Source organism: Danio rerio, chromosome 14 (genome assembly GCF_049306965.1).
Source record: "Danio rerio strain Tuebingen ecotype United States chromosome 14, GRCz12tu, whole genome shotgun sequence".
Classification (NCBI taxonomy): domain Eukaryota; kingdom Metazoa; phylum Chordata; class Actinopteri; order Cypriniformes; family Danionidae; genus Danio; species Danio rerio.
The window spans coordinates 10748363-10773283 of record NC_133189.1 but is presented as its reverse complement, the minus strand read 5'-3'; the positions used below and the strand labels follow the sequence as shown (position 1 = coordinate 10773283).

Below are 24921 nucleotides of genomic sequence, written 5' to 3'. Positions count from 1 at the left end.
TTGTCCGGTTTCCCCAACAGTCCAAAAGACATGCAGTAACGATTGATTGCATAAACAAAACTTTATATAGTGTGTGTGAATGGGAAATTGTGTGGGTATTTCAAAGCAATGGCGGTTTTTAAGTTAGTGTTGCAGCGATAAAGGCATATTCTAGAGTGATTGGTGGTTCATTCCTCTGTGGCAACCCCTGATAAATCAGGAATTTAGCCCAAGGAAATTTAGTGAGCTTTTGTATTTTTAAGCAATGTATTGTGTCTAAACCTAGTTTTAGTAACCAACATAGGCTCATTCTGAAAACGTAGCCCTATATGCAATTATAGAGATCACAAATTATGTAGCCAGAAGTACGTATGACTGCATTTTGTCTCCTGGAAAAAAAGGGGAGTGTTGGCAGGTATGCTTGAGACGCAGAGTGGAGTTGGATGACAGGGTTCGAGTACGGAGAAGAACGGTTCCAGAAAGCGGGCAAGATAATAACAAAAGCCATTAATTAGAAGTAAATAACAGGGTGAGAATGTGGTAAAATCTGAAAACGTAGTCAAAATCAGGCAAGAGCTTTTTTTTTTCTGGATTGCTTTTTAAAACTGTTGGTTGGGTTTAGAGAAGTGGGTGAGCAGGTCAGTCAGTGTTTTTGAAAATGCTATTGGTCTGGTTTAGGGAAGGAGGAGGGTGGGTCAGTTGATCGGTCAGTCAGTCAGTCAGTCAACAGCGGCCTCTGATGGATTTATGCAAGAACATCAGGTGCAAATGGCACTTATGAGAGAAATTTGAGATCTCAAAAAGCGTACACAGCGCCCTCTGGATTTGCGAAAACAAAAACTGCGAAAAAATGTGCTCTTCAGAAATGTATATAGGGGTACGTTTTCAGAATGAGCCTGGGTTGGCTTTAATTATGTTCCACACATGGGTGTTTTTATATTATGCACAATATAAATTGTTAACAAAAGAAACCCATTTAATAGCCTCAAAGGCCTTTTGTTCAATTTAATTTGTCAATAAATCAGTTGAACTGCAAGACTGAAACATATATCCCACATAATTGTATCCCATGTGAATGCAATTGCTATTATATTTCCATGCTGTCCGCAGTCTATTTTTGGTATTAGACATTTTATGACTTCTTCACCATTTCTTGTTTTGTTTCTGAATAATGATTCTATCAATTCTATTGCAATTTTATGGGTAATTTAAATCTAGTTTACAGCACATTTCTGAAACAATGTGCTTGAATAAAACAAAGCTGTCTGTTTTAAAGGGTTTACCACATTCATTTATTTACCAAAAAGCTAAATGTAAGTGTTACTAGGCTATTTCAAATACATTTAAATATTATCCACATACTACTTGCTAACTTTTTTCAGCAACTTTTTCTTAAAAAAATGTTGGTTATTGTCTGTTAACTGAATGTTTAAATCGATATCACAATACGTGTGCTACATTGTTGTGAACAGTTTTATCTCTGACCCCAACCCTTGTTGATATACACTACCGGTCAAAAGTTTGTTGTCCGTAGGATTTTTTAATCTATTAAAATAAGCTTCTCCTGCTCACCAAGGTTGCATTTATTTAATACAATATACAGTACAAATTTACAAATTGTAAAATTGTGAAATGTTATTGCACTATAAATTACCACCCATAATTGTTCAAAAGTAGTTTTTAATTTATTTTAATAATTGTGATTTTAAAGAAGAATTGTCAGCATCATTAATAGTCTTCTGTCACATGATCCTTTAGAAATGACTCCTATTATTATTATTGTTATTATATTAATGGTAATAGTAATAAAAGCAACAATGACTGGAGTTATAATTTCAATTGAAACTGCATACAATAAGAAAGCAGTGACACCCACTGATCCCAAAAACTTGAGCGGTAGTGTATAATAATATCATCTTTAGGCCTAAAAAGTACAGTAACTGACTAGTAAGTGAAGTAAAGTGAGTAACTATAAATCTAAAAGAGATATTTGAACCAGTCTACCGACTATATGGCAAACCAGTTGTATTTAACAGCCTGGCTGACCATTTGTCAGATTTTATTGCGTTTTCCCTAAAGATTACATTTTGCCCACTCACATCTGTTATTGAAGATCAAGTGAAATATCTAAATGAGAAGGAGATGTCAGCTTCAAAATTCTGACAAAAAAATGAAAGACCAGATGCAGATACAGCAGATGGATGATTTAGACTTTTACTGATGTAGGCTTCAAACAGATGTTTACCAGGAGAATTATATTGGCAGGGCTGGCGGCAAAGAGAATTCTGTTGTACAGTGGTGAGCACTAGTATTCTTGATTGTTAGTGCAAATGTTTTGAATAATATACTTATTGCTCACCTATTTGTGTTTGTGATTTCTACAACTCTTAAGCCTCCTTTCCACTGCTCACGACAAGCGACAGACCGGAAGTCATTTGTTTCCAATTGAGAGTAATCCAGGAGCTGCGTAGAGTTCCGGAATTCGGATCCGATTGGAGCTGCGGATTTGTTGAAATATTTGAATTCCTGAGACTAGAGCGAATGCGACCGGCCGACCAGATGTGATGTATTCCAATCTTAATAATCTCAGTAGTTAATAATCACTACTGAGAGTCCAACCACTGAAGAGCAAATCCATCGATGCGCATCTTTACAGAACCCGAACCATGCAAGCTAGTGGCGAAGGTGAAAAACAAAAACCTTGAGAGAAACCTGGCTCAGTTGGGCATGACTATTTCTCCTAAGGCCAAGCATCTTGTGCAGAGCTGCAGTTTAGGCGCCAGAGGCTGGAGAAGACTCGTCTGTCACTGGAGTGTCACAGGAATCAGTCTCATGCTCTCCACTCCTCCATGACCATCACAGCAGCTGCTCAGGATACGGCCTGGTCCAGGATTATGGAAACCTTGGGATGATCTCGTCGCTGGTTTTGGATCGAATCGGAACATTTATTCAACGCACGGAGAATAAGGGCTCTTTTTGCACTGTATTTCGGACACCACGAGAATCAGCTTCTCTCCCATGGTGCACGACAACTCTGAAAATTCTGTGCGATTGCCACAAGGGGGCGACAGTCATGCCCAAATGGTGTGTGCAGTGGAAAGGTGGCTTAAATATTAGTGACAATGAGCATTTATCAAATCAATTTAGTTGGTCCAAAGTATGTGAAGTTTTATGTAGTTCTATTAAGTTCTTGTTCTAGAGGTTTACAAATGCACCATTTTTTTCTGACGTCAATGAAAAGACCTTGAAAATACTCGTTTTTGGTCATATAGATAAGAGTGACACTTGCATTAGAAGTGTTTCGCCCAAAAATATATACTAATTTCCTCCTGTACACTACCTGACATGAGTCTTGTCGCCTATCCAGGTTTTAGGAACAACAAATAATAACTTGACTTCTAGTTGATCATTTGGCAGAATTGGCTTTTATGAAAGGCAAAGGCCTTAATATTATGCTTATTTTACCAAAATAAAAGATGATCATGCCTTGATTTTTAAGTATTTAATTAGGACAGTAATGTCTAACTTTGCCAAGACAAAATTAATGTCACAGATTATAAAGTCAAGGTGCAGTGTGAAAAGAATTCATATTGTGTATGACTCCCATGAGCTAAGAGGACTGCATCCATACATCTCTGCAAGGACTCAATTATCTTATTAATAAAGTCATCTGGCAAAAAAAAAACCTTCTTGCAGGACTCCCAGAGTTAATCTAGATTATTTGGATTCATCTTCAATGCCTCCATCCTCACAACTGGATCGACAACAATTTTGTCAGGTAGTGTATGTTACAATAAATCCTTTATGAGGTCGATGAGAACTTCAGAAACTTTTGTGAATGATATTCTGCATACCAGGCCATTATTGTGCTTTTATTTCCATGTTCCTAAACATGATGCAGCACAAAAAACAAAACAAAAAAATAAATAAAACAAACAAACAAACAAAAAAGAGATTGGATGCTTAACATGTCAATCATATGGCTTTGTGGACAATCCTTGACTATACAAAAAGGCTACCAGACCTTCATCATCAGCCCGAAGGTCTGGCTATGTGATTCTATGTGAGACTAAGCACAAGCAAACTTGTTTGTAATGAGCAAGAAACATATTGTGTGTTGGTGTGTGTGTGCAGAGATGGACTCCTGCCAAACGTCAGCCACAGTGGATGTCATTAACAGCGAGAGAAGATTAAATGCTCGTTTTGAAATACAGATGTTATGGATAATTACCTTTGGGTATAATTGGACCTAATGTGAGGCCACGCATCCAGAGAGCTCTCTCATGCTCATCTGTTCCTTGCCATGTCTGAAATCACGCGTCTCAACATCTTATGTGTCTTATTTGTTTGACTGAGCACTGTGAGTTTAATAGTTAGCTTCATAATGGACCCAGTTTGCTCTGATTCATTGCACAAGGAATACTCCAAATTAACATTTTAATTAGTATTTGGATTTGTTGCGCAGTTATTTTTGTTCATATTCGGGTTTTGTGTGCCTCGTAATAAATCACACAGTATAATTAAAAAGAAATTATTAATTATAATCCTCAAAGAGAATTCTTTTTTTTTAAAGCCCGGTTTCTGCCAACATGCTCTTTGGAGTATTGTATTTGATGTATTAAACCACATATTTAAGTACATTTACACAGCCAATGAAACATATAGTATTGATGTAATGTAAGATTAACTTGATCATCTCAGATCATAATCTAAAGTACAATTAGGCTGGCTTGAGAAACAAGCCAGACTACTGTTATCCTATTTTTCTTCTGAGACTAAAAAACAAAACGCATCTCCTCCTAGAGCTTTTGAGCTATATGACCACCAAACTTACACCAGACCTCCAAACTGGTCTGACTCGGGTTGTTATATCTTTTCCGACTGATCTGACTTTGGGTTTTCCGAAAAACGTCCCGGGACCATCAGAAAAATCTCATAGACTCAAGATTGGACCAAACTTTGTGACCTCATTACTTTGCATCAGACTGTCATACAGACTTCTAACTGGGCTCATTTAACTCAGACTACCTAACTGCCAATAACTGATGAGCTTTTAACTATCTGGCCATGCCCTAGCAACCACTTTTTGGACCCTAGAAACTGTCCCATAGACTTCCATTCAAAAGACACTCGTTGATTTTTACATTGAATCAAACTTTGTGAGCTCAAAACTCTGCATCAGCCTGTCCTACAGACTAATGGCTAAGCTCATTTAACTTAGTCTAGCCAGCAGCCAATCACTGATGGCCTTTTAACTTTCTAGCCACACCCTAAAAACCAGATACTGCACCCTAGCAACTCTTCCATAGACTACCATTATAGAAGCCTAGATTGATATTGAAGCTTTGTTACAACATCAGTCTAAGCTGTCAATCACTCCATAGCAACAAAACAGATTAACCTAGCAACTGCAGCTGTATCTCAGCATCAGAACATCGTAGGGAAGCAGGGGTTGGCTTGTTTGACTCATGCTTGCACACCGTGAATCCTGTATGGTTCACATGCTAGCAATGACTAGCAACATGCTAATAATGATTAGCTAAGTACTTTAACATGCTAGAAATGCTTACAAAACATTAAGGAAAATCTATAGAACACTGTAGCCTACCTACCCACCTACCCACCTACCAACCTACCTACCTACCTACCTACCTACCTATCTACCTATCTATCTATCTATCTATCTATCTATCTATCTATCTATCTATCTATCTATCTATCTATCTATCTATCTATCTATCTATCTATCTATCTATCTATCTATCTATCTATCTATCTATCTATCTATCTATCTATCTATCTATCTATCATGCTAATAACATGCTAATTAATGCTAGAATCATGCCAGCAACATGCTAATTCATGCTAGTAGCATGCTAATTCATGCTAGTAACATGTTAATTCATGCTAGAATAATGCTAATTACATGCTAATTCATGCTAGAATTATGCTAGTAACATGCTAATTAATGCTAGAATCATGCTAGTAACATGCTAACTAATGCTTTCTATCTTGTCACACTTTTTAAAACTGTTTAAACTAAATAAACTATTTATCTAAGCAACAGGCTTTCTCAATCCAGCCTCAAAGTTTGTCTCGACGAACTTTAATAATCTGCTTCTCATTTGAAATTGTCTTTAAATGCAAATCCATTAAATTTCTAATCAAGAATTGCCATTTTTAAATGGTTTTTAAGGCTTAGTTTGCACAAACATCCCTGTTCTTTATTACTGAAATATTATTGATGTCACTCTTTTAATAATAATGTTACAGGTTTTTCCCCAAACGGCATGTGGTGTCATATTCCATTAAAACAACACTCTTCCAGCAGTTACTACACACACCCAATATTAGTCAAGAGGGGCATAAAAGAAATGTTCCTGACTGAAAGTGAAAGTGCCAAACATTAGTTAAAGTTGACAAATTAAAAATGAGACATCCGAAATTATATGAAACTCTGGAGGAAATGTTGATATTGATGAGACGCAATGACATTAATCAAATTATGTACTATAACATTTTAAACGGGATCCTTCAAAAACCAACTCATGTAAACATTAATACTATATTTAATTATTATTGTTGTTATTAATCCGGGGTCGCCACAGTGGAATGAATCGCCAACTTACCCAGCATGTTTTTACGCAGCGGATGCCCTTCCAGCCGCAACCCATCTCTGGGAAACATACACACACACTCATTCACTATGGACAATTTAGCCTACCCAATCCACCTGTACCGCATGTCTTTGGACTGTGGGGGAAACCGGAGCACCTGGAGGAAACCCACGCAAACGCAGGGAGAACATGCAAACTTAACACAGAAACTCCAACTGACCCAGCCGAGGCTCGAACCAGCGACCTTCTTGCTGTAAGGCGACAGCACTACCTACTGCGCCACTGCGTCACCCTCCTCATGTAAACACCTTAATCATATTATTGTCTTATTAAGGCTGATAATTTGTTTGCTGATGTTCATGTAAACATAGTCAATGTCCCCATTGATGTTCACATTATAACACATAATTTTTAAAAACATTTGTTGTGTAAAAGTATATAAATGACTGAACAATAGCAAGGCATGTGCTATCAGAATGTTAAATGATAAAGTGTGGTTAAATGAGAATTGGAATCTGCACTCTCAAAAATATTTCATTTCTTAGATGAGCTAAACCTGTCCCCATACGTAAACATATGCAAATGCTCATTACTATGACAACCAGGGTGACCAAGCAACTGTTGTCCAAACTGATGTTTTTGTTAAAAGAAAAATACAAAATTATTTCTAGTCAAGTCTCTTTTATTTCTAAAGATCTTGATGCAATGTAGACTGCGTCAAATTCACTTTAAATGGAAATCTATATTTATAATGTATATAATATACACTGTAAAAAATGCAGGGTTCCACACAATTCATTCATGTTGTCCCAACACAAGTCAATTAATTTAAATTAAGACTTTTAACAAATTTATGTGTATCGAACATATAAAAGTTAAGTTGTCCCAATTAAATCTCAAGAATTGTGTGGTTTCAACTCATTTTAATTAAGTAGTTTGAACAAGTAAACAAAACAGTTTTTTGAGTGTGGTAGCACAATTGCCTCACAGCAAGAATGTTGCCTTGGCTGGGTCAGTTGGCATTTCTGTGTGGAGTTTGCATGTTCTCCCTGTGTTTGAATGGGTTTCCTTTGCGTGCTCCGGTTTCCCCCAGAGTCAAAAGACATGTGGTATAGGTGAACTGGGTAAGCTAAATTGTCAGCAGTAAATGAGAGTGTATGAGTGTTTCCCAGTGATGGGTTGCAGCTGGAAGGGCATCTGCTGTGTAAAACATATGCTGGATAAGTTGGTGGTTCTTTCCGCTGTGGCGGCCCCAAAATAATAAAGGGATTAAGCTGAAAAAAATGAATCAATAAAAAAATAATTTATAACAATATTTCAGTTTGTGTGACATATTCATCTTGTCAGACATGTGGCAGAGCAGTGGTAGATTGCTAGTGTAGATAGTTTTTCAAAACGGATTCATTCATTTTCCTTCGGCTTGGTCCCTGATTTATCAGTGGCCGCCACAGTGGAATGAACCACCAATTACTCTGGCATTTGTTTCTTGCCGTCGATGCCCTCCTGTAAGCTCCAACCCAGTACTAGGAAACACCCATACACGCTCACATTCACATGTACTACAGCCAATTTAGTTTTTCCAATTCACCTATAGTACATGACTTTGGACTGTGGGGGAAACCGGAGCACCCGGAGGAAACCCACGTGAACACTGCAAGTACATGAAACCTCCACTCAGAAATGCCTGTTGACCTAGCTAGGACTCGAACCAGCAACCTTCATGCTGTAAGGCATTTGTTAAAGAAAAATATATATTTCCATTAATAACAGCTGGCAGGCCGCCTGCAATACTGTCATGTCTCCCTGGGGGGCTGCGACCCACAGGTTGAAAATGACTGACTTAGGGGATCACATTTTTATAGTTGTATGTATGCTAGTGCAAAAGATGCGTCTTTAATCTAGATTTAAACTGACTGTATGTGGCTGTCTCCCAAAATGTGCTACGGAGGCTGTTCTAGATTTTGATCCACCAGATGTGAAAAGGATCTACTGCCTACAGTCAATTTTTATATTCTCAATTATAAACTATTAAAATTAAAAACTATTATTGACGGTTGTGATTGACAGCTTCTTTAGGCAGACCATTGGAGCTTCAAGAGGAGATTGAGGATATAACAACCCAGGCTCATTCTGATTACGTACCCCTATATACATTTCTGAAGAGAGCAAAATACGTCCCAGGAGCTACGCTTTTTTTTTTTGGAGTTTTTCACGAATCCGTCAGAGGCCACTGTGTACACTTTTTCAGATCTCTTTTTTCGAGTGCCATATGCGATCTTCTCACATAAACCCACCAAACCGTCTAATGGCCCCACATACCCCTTCCCTAAACCCAACCAACAGTATTTTAAAAAGCACAGAATGACCTGCGTACCCTCTTCTCTAAACCCAACCACAGTGTTTTGAAAAGCAATCCAGAAAAAAAAGCCCTTGCCTGTTATTTTTTTTTTTTTTCAGATTTAAACACCCAGTAATTTAATTCTTTATTTAATTTTTGGCTTCTTTTTTTGTCTTCCCTGCTTTTTGAAACCGTTCTTCATCGAACTCGAACCCCATCATCGCGGTCAGTTCTGCTCTGCATCTCAAGTCTGCAGGCATTTTATTATTATTGGGAATGTCCTGCTCTTCACTCCTTTTGGTCTCAGCTGGCTCATGACACTTCATTTTTGTTAGGAAAAGATGTGGAACTGACTCCAGTATGCTTTTTCCTAAACGATTTTTCCAACATCTCACTCTCAATGCAACAAAAGAACTTACGCTTAGCTGCCTTCACAGCTGCTAAGAAAATGTTGGTCTGCCGCTGGTTCCCTCCTCATATTATGAGCGTACATCAATGGGGCCTATCTTTGATGGACATTAATTGTACGGAACTTTGAACAGCGCGCATACATTGAGCTCAGTCAAAAACTGTTAAGTCCTGGAATTTAACTTTTGATATTGTCAAATCCTTTGTTTCTTCCTTCTAATGTACAGCTTTTTTGTTTATATAGTCTTTATGTATCTCATGATGTAATAGTTATATATTTGCACTTACCTAACTTCTACTCCATATTTGGCTTTAAATTATTCTTTCTTTTTTGTTTCTTTTTTATATATAACACAGCAAGCTTTTAACTTTTGTTATAGAACAAGTCTAGCTGGGTGGGGGCTCTCTATATTAATAAAAATATTTAAAAATACAAAACAATTGCTCACAAAAAAAGAGTTCACACTTAGCTGATGATTGATAATAAAGAGTGTTTGGCATGCTGTCCTGGGAGAGAGCCCTGAGCTCAGAATATCCTTGAGCCCGGGGCTCCCTCCCGTTTGAGGGGTGAGAGGAAAGTTTGAGCTCAGGTAGGTCTCGAGAACTCCCCTACTTGTGAACTGCTGAGATATATCTGAATAAGAGTTGTCTTAGGATGTTATTTTGAAGTAGTCAATTTACTTATAGTGAATGTCTTTGGACGGTGGGAGGATACTGGAAAACCCACACGAAACACAAGGAGAACATGCAAACTCTGCACAGAAACGCTGACCGGCCTGTGGAGGGCTGAACCAGTGGTGTTCTTGCTGTGAAGCAACAGTGCTATCCACTGGGCCACCGTGCTGCCCTATCAGAAAAGAGAAGGAGTAGGGGTGGAAGGAGGGATTCTTCAAGACGAAGATGACTGGAGTGGGAAGCTCTGGTAATTTATAATGTGTCAGTATTCATTTGATTGGTGCAAATGTACGGAGCTAATATGCTCAATTATAAGCAAGTGATCCTCTCGAAATGAGTTTATGAATAAACCACACGTCGAGCTACTGGACAAACTGGTAACAGTGGATAAGCCGTCCACATGCAGGTAAGCATGCTGGTAAGCAAGAAAAGGCGAAACGCAGCCGTACGTAACTTTGGCTACATAATTTGCGATCTCCAGAAACATAGGGCTACATTTTCAGAATGAGCCTATAATGAGAACCGTTTTTTTTTTTTTTTTTACTTCTGTGCTATTTCACACTATCAAAATTATTTGTTTAGTAGTATGTAGCGTACAGTCCACAGATAAAATTTCTTATTGATTTTATCACGGTCCGACAGAACGGTTTTACGACTCCTGGCTCCAAGAAGTCTGGATTTTCGTGACAGCTTAAATTGTTCAGGGGGCCTGGATAGATAAGCAGGAAAACTTCAAAGACATTCCTGCCCAAATACACTCACACACACACACACACCCCCACGAGGCTGTTCCGACAGAAAGAAAATTAACTCATCAAATCCAGAACCAGCACAAAACCAATGTGTTATGTTTTGTAAACTTTGTATCTCATTTCTGACTTTTCTTACCTGTGTAACCTCTCTTATAACCTGTATGCATGTTCCCTTTAGGCCTTTGTAAAGCATAAATATTGTAAGGATATGAAAAATTATGTTGATGTACTTTCAACCCCCCCCCATGTTTGGTACCGATGGGTTTCTGCTGACATTTTACAACACATGATGCATAGATCGAGACCATAACTCGCATTGCTTTATTCTTTAAAGCCCTGTATTAAATGCCTGTCCGCATGCTTTAGGCGGACGCTCAAATTTGCATACGAGCAGCCCAGAGACAAAGGAAGGTTCGCGCGCAAACTTTCCCCTGAAATCATTGGTCAGAATGCTGTACGGGTTGTCACGTGACCCGCAGGTATAAGCACACTTCCCCCCAAACATCTGGGCAGAAAAGAGAACGTCCTAAAAAGGAACATCATCGACGGTGGCCCTCGGGCCACACGTGGCTTTCTAAGCCGCATGGACTTTTTCCCGCCACGCTTTCTTTATTTTCCGGCAAAGTAAATTCAGTTTAAAGTTTGCGATCGTGTTCGTCCGAACTGCATTACAAACTCAACGCATCAAAGGACTTCAAGAGTAGTTTTCATCACGACGGAAGAGAGACGCATAAAAGAGACCTCCAGACATGAAAAACCAGGTGATTTTAGTTATGCGATTAAGCTGTGCCCCTTTTATCAAAAAGGTGTTTTTTATAACCTTGGTGGTCCGTAATGGTGCGTGTGGAACTGAAAGTTTTGTCACTCTTTTATCTGAAATCTCTATTTCCTCGCTTTACTATGTCTCTTTGTTGTTACACGTTCTATAGACCCGATATCTCCACGTGGTTTACCTTTGTTCTGTGTTAAATGTATGTTTGTGCGTTTGTTTGTTCGTTACGTCTGACTAGTCAATAAATTCCATTATAATCAAATGAATTGTATTGTTTGCCGCACGAGAAAATGTCACTGAAATACAGATTCCCCTGCCTAGCTATTATAAGTTGTTTAAAACTTTTGAATGATTAATCTACTTCACAAGAAGTAGCAATTAAATTCCCTTTTTCTAAATGAATAGATTACCGTGTCCGCTCGGAAGAGCGGCGGCTCTGCTTGTGTTCGTTTGGTCAAATTAACAATAAATTGATCCGGAATATTAATGATTAATAATAATTCGTTATTGTTGATAATTAACATTCATAATCTGGGAATCCGCTCGGTCGTGCGAGCATGATCATTTACAATCATATGTTTGTTTGACCAAACTGACTGAAGCTTAAGCCGGAATATTAATAATTAAGAATAAACCGTTATTGTTGATTATTAATATTCATAAAATGAGCTAATTTCATGTTACAAGTAACTAACTGTACTATCTAACCTACTAACAACTATTGTTTCAGCTGCATTAAATGTGAGCTTTATATGCAAATAATGAGCTTTATATGGTAATATGCTAATAATAAATGTTATTAGTGATAAAATAACATGCCTAATGTTAGCCATGGTGTAAATACCAGGTGTTATCTGGCTGAAATGCTGTGTAAATAACAAGCCAGCATGTTTTGTAGATACACATACACACACACTTAAGCCCTCGCAACAGGGAGAGCTCACACTGAGCGGAGCAGAAAAACAATATGAAGAAGCACTTTTCCGACGGTCCCTTACTGAGAGCTCCTCTCAGCGCAAGCTCTCCCTGCTAAATGAAGTTTCACAAACTAATTTTGAGAGGAGCACGTGATATGATTGACTGCAGCTGGCCACTCATCTACACTCATTGGCTAGCCAATCGGATTGATCCAAACTCACTATAAGTAACCTAGCTAAGATCTACTCTCTTATCGTTGTTTTCCGAAGAAACCCCCCATCCACCCCTTCTCCTCCTTTCCTCTTTTGCCGAGGGGAGCTCTCGAGAACACCTGACCTCGTACTCCCCTCACATGCTTTATGGACCTGGCGGGAGCCCTGGGCTCAACTATCTCCAAGGTCAGGGTTCTCTCCCGGGACATCATGCCAAACCTGCTAACTTGCTAACAAGTTGTCAAACAGTATCTACGTGTGAACTCTTGAAACACATATTGCGAGGGCTTAAACGGAGCAGTGCTCGTAATGTCGAGCGAAAAAAAAAAAGAAAGACAGTTGTGAAACATAACCAGCTTTGTCTTTTTGTAAGAAACACACATTAGATCTTTTTAGGGTAAGAGGTTTTTGAGTTAATGCCGTCTATAACTGAATGTGTGTCAAGAAAATCGAAAACAAAACCAACTGAACTGCGCTCATTTCTGACGCCCCCCTGGATGCGCCCTTAGCAAATGCCTATTGTGCCTATGCCACGGGCCGGCCCCGAGTTGCCTGAGTGTTGTAAATACTCGCGCTCACCTCCCTCCCGACAGAGCGCATAGGAGATAAATGACGTCAGTACATAATAACCGGTTATGATTATTACTGAACCGATACAGAATTGTCTGCGTCTGCATCGCGGTGCACCGAAGAAACAATTAATTTTGACACCCCTAATGTTTTGGTTAAATTACAAACTACAAAGGGCCAGTAGGTAGCACAATCGCCTCACAGCAAGAAGGTTGCTGGTTCGAGCTCCGGCTGGGTTAGTTGGCATTACTGTGTGGAGTTTGCATGTTTACCTGTGTTTGCATGAGTTTCCTCCGGATGCTCCTGTTTCGCCCACAGTCTAAAGAAATCAGCGGTACTGATGAATTGAAATAAGCTAAATTGAATGTACTGTATGTGTGTGAATCCAAAAGTGTATGGGTGTTTTCCAATGTTGGTTTGCAGCTGGAAAGGCATCCGCTGCGTAAAACGTATGCAGGATAAGTTGGTCCTTCTCTTAAAGCACAGATTCTGTGTGTTTGGTGGTGTGGATGTGGAGGCCTGTGGAGCATGTGTGCACGTGACTCAATGAGGGAGCATGTGCTTCTCCTAAGACATGCCTCTAATGAAGCTTCTTTAATTACATTTTAATGTACCTGAGCACAGCAGCTGTGCCTCTCCTCACCCACAAAACTACTGTTAGTGCATCACACACATGCACACACATGCGCACACACATGCACACACACACATTTGCCACAACGCTGCTAAACAGACTGCACTCTGCTGCTAATAACCACTGAATTAAAAGTAAGATAATGGGTGAATATCTTTAAAGCCTAGAAAAAACAGATGGAGTAAACCTACATTTTAATCCTAGTACCTTTTTACTGGTGGTAGTTCATAACATTCATTATTATTCATTATTAATTGGAAATTTCAACACACTGAAAAAAAAAAATCCAAAGTCTATAAAACAGCCTTTAACTTATAGCTTTTGAGTCAAGGTTATATTATAATTTATACAAGAAGGCCTTAAAAAACCATTAGTTCTGTTCAAGTATGCCAGATCTCAAACTACAATGTTATGTTTCCCAGTACTAGGTTGTGGCTGGAAGGGTATCCAGTGCATAAACCCTCATAAGTAAGGGACTCAGGTAAAGGAAAATGAATGAACGAAGGAATGAACTCATGTTGTACAAGTGATATAGTGATCTACATAGAGACTCAAACTATTAGAATACACTAATACGACTACTACTACGACTACTTCTACTACTACTACTATTGTTACTACTTCTACTACTACTACTACTACTACTACTACTACTACTACTGTTACTATTACTACAACTACTACTAGTTTTACTACTACTACTACTACTACTATTATTATTACTACTACTACTACTACTACTACTACTACTACTACTACAACTACTAATACAACAACAACAACAACTACTACTACTACTACTATTACTACTACTACTACTACCACTACTACAACAACTACAACTACTAATAAAACAACAACAACTACTACTACTACTAGTTCTACTACTAGTAGTTGTACTACTACTACTACTACTAGTAGTAATACAAGTACAACAACAACTACTACTACTCCTCCTACTACTACAACAACAACAACAACAACTACTACTACTACTACTACTACTACTACTAGTTCAACTACAACTACTACTACTACTACAACTACAACTACAACCACTACAACAACAGCTAGTACTACTACTACTACTACTACTACTACTACTACTACTACTACAACTATTCCTACTACTACAACTACTAATACAACAACAACTACTACTACAACCACAACTACTACTACTACTACTACTACAACTACAACAACAACAACTACTACTACAACTAATACTAAGACAACAACAACTACTACTACAACTAATACTAAAACAACAACAACTACTACTACTACTACAACAACTACAACAACAACAACCACCACTACTACTACTACTACTACTACAACAACTACAACAACAACAACCACTACTACTACTACTACTACTACTACTACAAAAACAACAAGTACTACTACATCTACTACTACTACTACAACTACTGCTACAACTGCTACTACAACTACTGGTAAAAGCATTTGATAATAATATTGCATGTCAATATATAGTAAAAAACACATGCACCATAATAGGGGTGTCAAAATTAATTGTTTTTTCAGTGCACCGCGATGCAGACGCGAACAATTCTGTATCGGTTCAGTAATAATCATAACTGGTTATTATGAATTGACGTCATTTATCTCCTATGCGCTCTGTCACAAGGGAGGTGAGCGCTGGTATTTACAACACCCAGGAGCCAACTCAGGGCCGGCCCATGGCATAGTCACAATAGGCATTTGCTAAGGGCGCTGTACATCCAGGGGGCGCCAGAAATGAGCGCGGTTAAGTTGGTTTTGTTTTCAATATTCCTGACACATTCAGTTATAGCGGCAATAACTCAAAAACCTCTTACCCTAAAAAGATTTAAAGTGTGTTTCCTACAAAAAGACAAAGCTGGTTGTTTCACCGCTGTCTTTTTCTTTTTTTTTTCGCTCGACATTACGACCACTGCTCCGTTTAAGCCCTCGCAATAAGTGTTTAGCCCGGCGAGCTCGCGCGGAGAGGAGCTCTCAGTAAGGGAACATCGGAAAAGTGTGTCTTTTTTTTTATTGCTCCACTCAGCGCGAGATCTTCCGGTTAAACGCATATTGCGCGGGCTTAAGTGTGTGTGTGTGTGTTTGTGTGTTTGCATGTGCGTGTGTTTGTTTGTTTGGTTCTGTCTATGTTAGTGTATGTGAGTGAATGAGAGACAGTGTGGTGCTGTGTGTCTGTGTGTTTATACAGACAGCTTGTTATAGCCTCCCCCCAAAATATAACACTTTGTATGGAAAGCATCATCGATGCACCGAAATATCGAATTGAACCGAATCGATGGCATGATAATCATAACCGAACCGAACCGTGAGACTAGTATAGGTTCACACCTCTACACCATAATATATATTATAAATTAAAATTAATTTAACAATTATAAACATAATTTAATAATATGTTATTTAATATGTGGCGATGCAGTGGCACAGTAGGTAATGCTGTCGCCTCACAGCAAGAAGGTCGCTGGGTTGCAGGTTCGGACCTCGGCTCAGTTGGCGTTTCTGTGTGGAGTTTGCATGTTCTCCCTACGTTCGCGTGGGTTTCCTCCGGGTGCTTTGGTTTCCCCTACAGTCCAAAGACATGCAGTACAGGTGAATTGGGTAAGCTAAATTGTTTATAGTGTATGAGTGTGTGTGTGGATGTTTCCCAGAAATGGCTTGCGGCTGAAAGGGCATCCGCTGCGTAAAAACTAGCTGGATAAGTTGGCGGTTCATTCCGCTGTGGCGATCCCGGAATAATAAAAGGACTAAGCTGACAGGAAAATGAATGAATGAATGTTATTAATTATGTCTTTAATTTAAGGAAGATACATTCCAATAATTTGGTCTTAATGTTTTAACTATCAGGAGTTAAACCTGTAAGCTTTTTATTTTGACAGAAAACTGACTTTTGCGAAAAGAAGGGCATTTTATTACATGTTACAAATGTGTTAAAATGCTGTAATGTTTTGTCCACTAAAAATACTGAAAATGATGCAGTATAATAAATGGTGTCTTCACAAATGCACCTAAAATTGATAAAGTAGAAAAGGACTTTGACACACATGCGCAAAAGACATCATGAACAAGTCATGGTTCCACACAATTCATTCATATTTTCCTAAGACAAATCGATTAAGTTAATGTAACAAATTTAGGTGCGTTGAATACAAAACAATTAAGTTGTCCCAAAGTAATCTCAAGAACTGTGTTGTTTAAGCTCATTTGAAATAAGTAGTTTAAACAAGCAGCAAAAATCTATTTTTTATTTTTTTGTGTGTGTGGAACGTACACTTAATAACACAGATCTTTGTAAGTTTTTTGTATTAAGCCATTTAACTATTTGATTTTAGGTTACAATATTATATAAAAATAAAGTTTTTATATTTTTTATTTCACAGATTGTACAGATTTTATCTTTATGATATAATCGGTGATTCTTTGTAATTTAAGATGATTCGGTGATTCTTTGTAATTTAAGAAATGTAGTTGATTTACTATAGCCTCCTTTTTCCACAACAACAGCCTTTAAACAAACAAGCAGCCTATGTTGATTAATACTGCTAGCCAGACTGCAAAGGAATTGCAGAATCTATTGCAATAGGTCCAGATGAACAAGAAACAAATTTGCACTCTACCCCAAGATTAGGCTAATCAGGATGCAAATCTCTTAATCAAATTCCTCTGCTGCCTCTGGCATTAGGGTCACAGGTATGAAACTGATTTGTATGAGAAAGTATTGAGAAATTAATTATGGGTAGTCAGGTTTTCATTGCATGAATACTAGGGGTGTGATGAGACACATATCCCTTGAGATGAGACGTGACGAGACATGGGTTCATGAGAATGAAATGACAAGAGACAGCTGAAATGTGTATACTTTAAAGAAATCCTACAATGATAACAAATATATTAAAAATAGTCCTTTATTTAAATGAAGAAAAAAAAAACAATCGCTAAATGTAGGTGGATTTTAAGATCAACTTGTACTTTTTGAAATAAATCTTCTATTTTTTATAAATTATATAGAATAACACATGTATGCACTGCAAAATGTTTTGCAGTGTATAGGGAAGTAATTGCACAACTTTTTAAATGAATAAAAATTACACCTATAATAATTTTTTTAAATAAAAAAAAATCTGAAATGATAATCTATAATACAAGTAGGGCTTTCTTTAAACTCATAACAATATTTTTATGTCTTTCTGCAAGCAAAAAGATAGTATGCTACACAGAACATTTATCTTAAAGGGCTCTATTTTAACAATCTAGGCTCAAAGTCTAAGGGCCCTATCATACGCCCGACGCAATAAGGTGAGACATGTTTCTATGAGGTGTTGCTATTTTCAGACCTACATTTTCCCATTTTCCGCCACGTTGTTTAAATAGCAAATCCATTTGTGCCACTTTGTGGACTCCTGGGTGTTTCGTCTAGAAAAGAGGTGTGTAAATGCGCAATGTTGGCACGTTGCTATTTTAAGGAACTAAGATAGACCGTGCAATAGACCAGCTGAAAGCAGGTCTGAAGTCCAGCATATAGCACATCAGTTGTGCGCCTCGCTTAAATATTGCTTAAAACTTGCAGAAAAAAAATTCATAATTATTTAAATAATTAATTCTGAAAAAGAATTAAAGGAATAAAGTGTTACAAAGATTGTTATTTTCTACATAAACATAAAAACCACCACTACCTACATGTCTTCTTTACATCGATTTTTTCATTTTATAAATCTTAAAATGTTGTGATTATTATTAGTATTCATTATATGCATATTTATATTTGTTTTATTAAAAACAAGCTTAGATTTGTCCACCTGTTTTGGCCCAATAGGGAGCATAGATAGTGTCTTTGGATATAGCTCAGTTTTTGAGCACACTTTGTTATTATTGTTTATTTATTCATTTGCTGGAGATTAGAACTGAATTTAGAATTAGTTTTGAAAAAATATTTTGCGCTTAACAAACTAAATTATTTATGTAGGCTAATGGATGTCTTTTAGTGGAGTGCGTCCAACACTGTTTCCTTATCTACGAAAGTGAGAAAGTGAAAGTAAAGGCTATATGGAGGAGGCTCATTCTTTATCCTTGCACTGCAGATGGTAACTGTTTTCTCGAAAGTGAAGCATTTAGTTTTCCACTTACAAAGTCTGCCATGTAAATAGCAAATGTGCCATGGCGCGACACAACTGACTCTTAAAGGGAATTGGAGATGAAATTCTGATTGGTTTATTCTCAAAACACACCCATAACCCATTAAGAGAATAGGCACAACCCTGTTAGACCATGTGCTGCAGAGTGTATTTTTTCCATCCTTAAAATAGCAAAAGTGGATTTGGACACGCCCTTAATGCTTTTGCACCTTGCGATTAAGACTTTGCACCTAGACCGAAAATAGAGCCCTAAAGCACATGGCTCAAAAGCATTAAGGGCATGTCCGAATCCACTTTTGTCTTTTTAAGCATGGAAAAATACGGTCCCTACCACACCGCACGGTCTAACAAGGTTGTGCTTATTCTCTTAATGAGTAATGGGTGTGTTTTGAGTGTAATGTGTATTAAACCAATCAGAGTCTCATCTCACATTTCCTTTAAGAGTCAGTTGCAAAACTGAACACTTCATTAGGGAGAAAACAGCGACCATCAGCAGTACGAGGATAAAGAATGAGCCTGCTCCATTCGGCCTCTTTACTTATTTTTTTACTTTTACTTTTTACTCATTTACTTTGTGGATATAGAAACGGACTTGTACGCACTCCACTGAAGACATCCATTAGCCTACATATTTCATTTCGTTTGTTTAGCAAAAAGATTTGTTTTAAAACTATTTCTAAATTCAGTTCTAATTTCCAGCAAACAAACAAATAAATGAACAATAATAATGAAGTGTGGTAAAAAAAATAAAATAAACTGAGTTATATCCAAACACACGTCCTGTTCTTATGCCTTTATAGACTGGGACACCCACGAGTACACAAAGTTGTGCAAATGGATTTACTATTTAAACAACATGGTTCAAAACATGAAAATTAGGGTTGCGCTGGACTGAAAATCGCAACAAATCGATCTAAACACGTCTTGTGCCGTATTGCGCCAGGTGTATGATAGGGCCCACAATCTACCATAAATTACGATCAATGAACAGATTTGCAAATCATACATTAAATAATATTTACTTCATTTTTAAATGAAGCAATGTTTTACTTGATGAATATTGGGTTTGTTTTAAATGTAGCAAAAATTGTTATGTTCTAAAAACCTGGAAAACATCTTCAAATATAAAAACCTTGGTAGAGTATAAGCTTTAAGTGTATAAAACTCTTTTGTGCATTCTTGTTTTGTAGTTTCATTTTTTTTTTTTTTTTGGAAGGGGGTATTTGCCTTGATTAGTTCCTGTTTTCTCCATGATAGACCCTGTGGCAAATGGCACCCTAAGCCTTCATGGTCTTTTTCATTATTGTGATGTACAGTATGGCACTTTAAATATAGGGTTGGAATCTTCTGTGTAGCTTGTGTCAGTGTTGCCTCAGTGCCTGTGTTCTTTGATGGGTCTCATCCCTGTAAGTTTGCTTTGTTGATTAGCATAGCTCTTTCTCTGCAATGTGCTTTGGAGAAACTGGCAGACAGGCAACAGAGTCGTGACGTCATGCTCTCTACCAGTCTAGTACAGTAGTCAGTTGTCTAGTGGTTGATCAAAAAATGCTTTTTGTTCTTTGTGTTTGGTGTTTTTTAATGGTGTTAGTAATAAGTGTTTTAAAAGTATAAACAAATTTGTCATTTGTATAAATTCATCAAAATATAAATAGTTAATCATTGTACACTGTTCAAATTTACTAAACTTTTGTTATGTTAGGAATAAAAACATCCACTGAACTAAACTTCTGTAAAATACATCTCTCTCTCTCTCTCTCTCTCTCTCTCTCTCTCTCTCTCTCTCTCTCTCTCTCTCTCTCTATATATATATATATATATATATATATATATATATATATATATATGGTCCCACTTTATATTAAGTGGCCTTAACTAATATGTACTTACACAGGATTTAATAGTTTGTTACAATGTACTTATTGTGTAAATACATGTATTTACTGTGTACTTACGCTTGATTAAATACATGTATGTAACTATATCTGTAATTAACTTTTGTAATTACATTTGTAAATACACTGTTATCCATCCCTTACACCTTAACCCACCCTTAAACCTACCCATACCACCAAACCTGTCCATAACCCAACCTCTATCCCAACTCAAAGGCACCACAAGTGTTCTCAAATACATTTTAAACACAGTAAGTACATTGTATTTATTTTTGGATGTAAGTACATAGTAGTTAAGGACCTTAACTTCTTCTATATATATATCGGGATTCTCCCGACACCCCAACCCTTTAAAAAAATCACCAAATTACTAAATATGCTAATAAGGAGCTGTTTCATTGTAAATAAACAGTTAAATGGTCACTAATATGTTTTATTAGTATTATTTACGAAAGAAAAAATAAATAGTATGCATTAACAGAAAATACATTATCAAACAGTTCAGCTTATTAAAATTAATAACTATTATAATGAAATATATATTTACTGATTCCAGCGACGCTCCAGGGACAGACGAGTCTTCACTAAGGCCATCTTCCAGCCTAAACCACGGCGAATGAAGCTCTGCACAAGACTTTTGGCCAGCGGAGAAATTAAAATGGTCGTGCCCAACTGAGTCTGGTTCTCTCAAGGTTTTTTTCTTCACTCCCATCAGGTGAAGTTTTTTTTCCCTCTCCGCTGTCGCCACTGCCTCGCATGGTTCAGGATTGGTAGAGCTACGCATCGATGAATTGGCTCTTCAGTGTTTGAACTCTCAGTAATGATTAAATCACACTGAACTGAGCTAAACTGAACTGAACTGAACTTAAACACTAAAACCTGAACCACACTGTTCCAGTTACTGAACCACACTGTTCCAGTTACTATGACCATTTATGTGAAGCTGCTTTGACACAATCTACATTGTAAAAGCGCTATACAAATAAAGCTGAATTGAATTGAATTGAAAATAGAATCAAGCTATCAAATCTCAATAACCATTTCTTCACTGTATAACTCACACATTCTGATTAAAGAGCAACCAATGAATCTCTTATTTATTTAGATTTTTTTGTTTGATTACATTAAATAACAGGTGTCACTTTCAAAATGCAAACATCTAACGTTATAATGAAAGCTTTGCTAACTTTTTATGCTCATTTAGGATAAAACTAGTTGTGTTTGAAAAAAAAACAAAAAAAAAACACCAAGATTGACATCTTTAGATATATTTATTATTAATTATGTGTATATCTGTTTAAACACGCACCCAAAACCCAGACTCTCGCTCCGCTTCAAAACGTGTGTACAGAATCTGTTTGGGAAACAGCGTCTATTTATTACTATGGGGCGCATCAGCTGACAGTCACGCACCGCTATATGACTGTTTTGAGGATTGCATATGAAGGGGAGACGGCACCTGTAATGAAAAGGAAGGGAATCCCGCCATTTTTATTCAAAGTGTTTTCATGCCTAAACAAAGCGAAAGGACAGAACAGACTCACATTTAAGAGCGAGGGGCGGCCCCTGGTGGTTCGGGGGTATGGGTTGTGTATAGCGAAGCTCTGCTCTTTAATGTTTGTTTGCCACCCTTCAGAGAAAGACTGAAAATACGGGAGACATACGGGAAAATACCTTTAGGGGATTATAGTGGGATAGAACTGTAAAATACGGGAGAATCCCAGGAAAAACAGGAGGGTTAACAGTTCAGACATAAGGGTTAATACACACTTTTGATTAAATACTGTATCATATTTAATTGGACCACAGTTGTGCTAAAACAGACATTTTCAAAGCAGAATATCTGACTTCAGCATTGTTTTTCAGATAAACAAGAATGTTTACTTACCATGTTTCTTAAATATTTATAACATATTGTGGTAGTTTTATGTTTTAGAAAAGTTTGAAACTTACATACAGCACTTTTAAGCAATGCACATCAATGCACATTTAATCATGCCTTATATAAATTATGTAAAGTTAAGTAAAGTCAACGTGTTGCTTTGTGTGCACAGACTTTAAATGCTAGGCAGATATATTCAAAACTAATTAGATGTACGTTCATTTGGTCATTTGGTTTGATTTACAAAACAAGAATTCATGATTTATTTACCGATCAGATAAATGTGATGGTCACGTTTGACTCAATGACTCACTTGTGAAAGTCTCCACAGTATGAATGACTGTAGAGAATAGTTGCTGTATGTTGCTGCAGGTTGCGCCTCTGCACATTGAAATATTTAACACTTTCTGGGTTGTTTTGTTTACCCATAAAACTTGGCATATTTTTATGGTTTTGTTTGGACAGATGCACTTGTCTACATGTTTGTTGATGCTGCCACAGTCAAAGCTTCTTTGCACATCTTCAACTAGTTTTGCCCCTTATTGCAAAGTTACTTATCTATAAAACTTCTAAAGGTATGTAGATAAGACATTTATATCCTATCTATAACCTTTGCAAGATGTCTATCTTAGGCTTGACTGCGTCTTCTAACATGTACTCTACATCTCTTTGAGATTGTTGCTTTGTTTGCCTGCTAACATCTTTGTTTTTGGTCCTCTAGGCTAAGAATCTATTTCGGTGTGAGCTCATGGCATTTTTATACATGGTGGACTGTATTCTCTGAAGTAAATGCCCGCAGGTATGATTGGCTGACAGTTTTGCATATTCAATCATTTTCAAAAGTTTGAAAAGGCAGCTGTGTGCCCATCGATGAACTTACGTTTACTTTTTAATTCAATCATTTGTCAGATGCTTTTATCCAAAGTGACTTATGAAGGAAAACAATAAAAGCAACAAAAGATCAGTTTTTAAAAGATGTGACTATAGAGAACAATAACATTCATCAAAGCAACAAAAGAGCAACATTTAAATAGTATGAATAAATACAGTACCAAGACAGATAGAGAGAGGCACTTCTACATGTTTGACAGCCTTTCTTACCCTACTTTTATTCTAGCCGAAATGAAACAAATAATACTTTCTCCAGAAGGAAAAATATTATCAGGCATACTGGGAAAATGTTCTTGCTCTATTAAACATTATTTGGGAAATATTTTTAAAAGAAAAAAAAAATTCAAAGGGGCTAATAATTTTGACTTCAACTGTGTGTGTGTGTGTGTGTGTATTTATGTATATATATATATATATATATATATATATATATATATATATATATATATATATATATATATATATATATATATATATATATATAAATAATTTTATATATGTTTTTTTTAAACAAAAACAGATTCAAAGAGAACCACAGGCCAATATTGAGAGTTCATTTTAAGTGTCCCACCTGCAGGATCACTTAGGCCCACTGGTTGAAAACCCCTGTTCTGACTAATGTGAACTTCAATTCAAGAGTTCACACTTAGATATTGTTTGACAAATGTTAGCAGGTTTGGCATGCTGTCCCAGGAGAGAACCCTGAGCTTGGAGATAGTTGAGCCCAGGGCTCCCGCCTGGTCCATATAGCATGTGTGGGGAGTACGAGATTAGGTGGTTCTCGAGAGCTCCCCTTGGTAAAGGAGGAAAGGAAGAGAAGGGGTGGATTGGGTTTTCTTCGGAAAACGAAGATAAGGGAGTAGTTCTAGCTTGGCTACTTATTGTGAGTTTGGATTAATCTGATTGGCTAACTAATGAATGTAGATGGGTGGCCAGCTGCAGTCAATCATATCACGTGATCTTCTGGAAATTAGTTTGTGAAATTTCACTTAAAAAATAAAAATGGTCCACTCTTTCCTAATTTTAAGATCAGAAAGAAGGCAATGCATTTTTTTATACTACTTGGCACTACACATCATGTCCTCTGAGCCATCTTTGTTTTTTTTTTTTTTTTTTTTTTTTTTTTTTTGCATAGACCTACAGTTTCCTTTTACTAATTGAGTGGGTTTTCACATTAGCTTTTAAAGTGTGCACCAAGGTTTGCTTGACATCAAGAGTTTGC

The 24921-nt window shown here is 37.1% G+C and overlaps 1 protein-coding gene across 2 annotated transcripts in view; it reads left to right on the top strand.

The window, feature by feature from the left end:
- il1rapl2 (interleukin 1 receptor accessory protein-like 2) overlaps positions 1 to 24921 on the top strand; it is a 593182-nt gene that overhangs the window by 96765 nt on the left and 471496 nt on the right.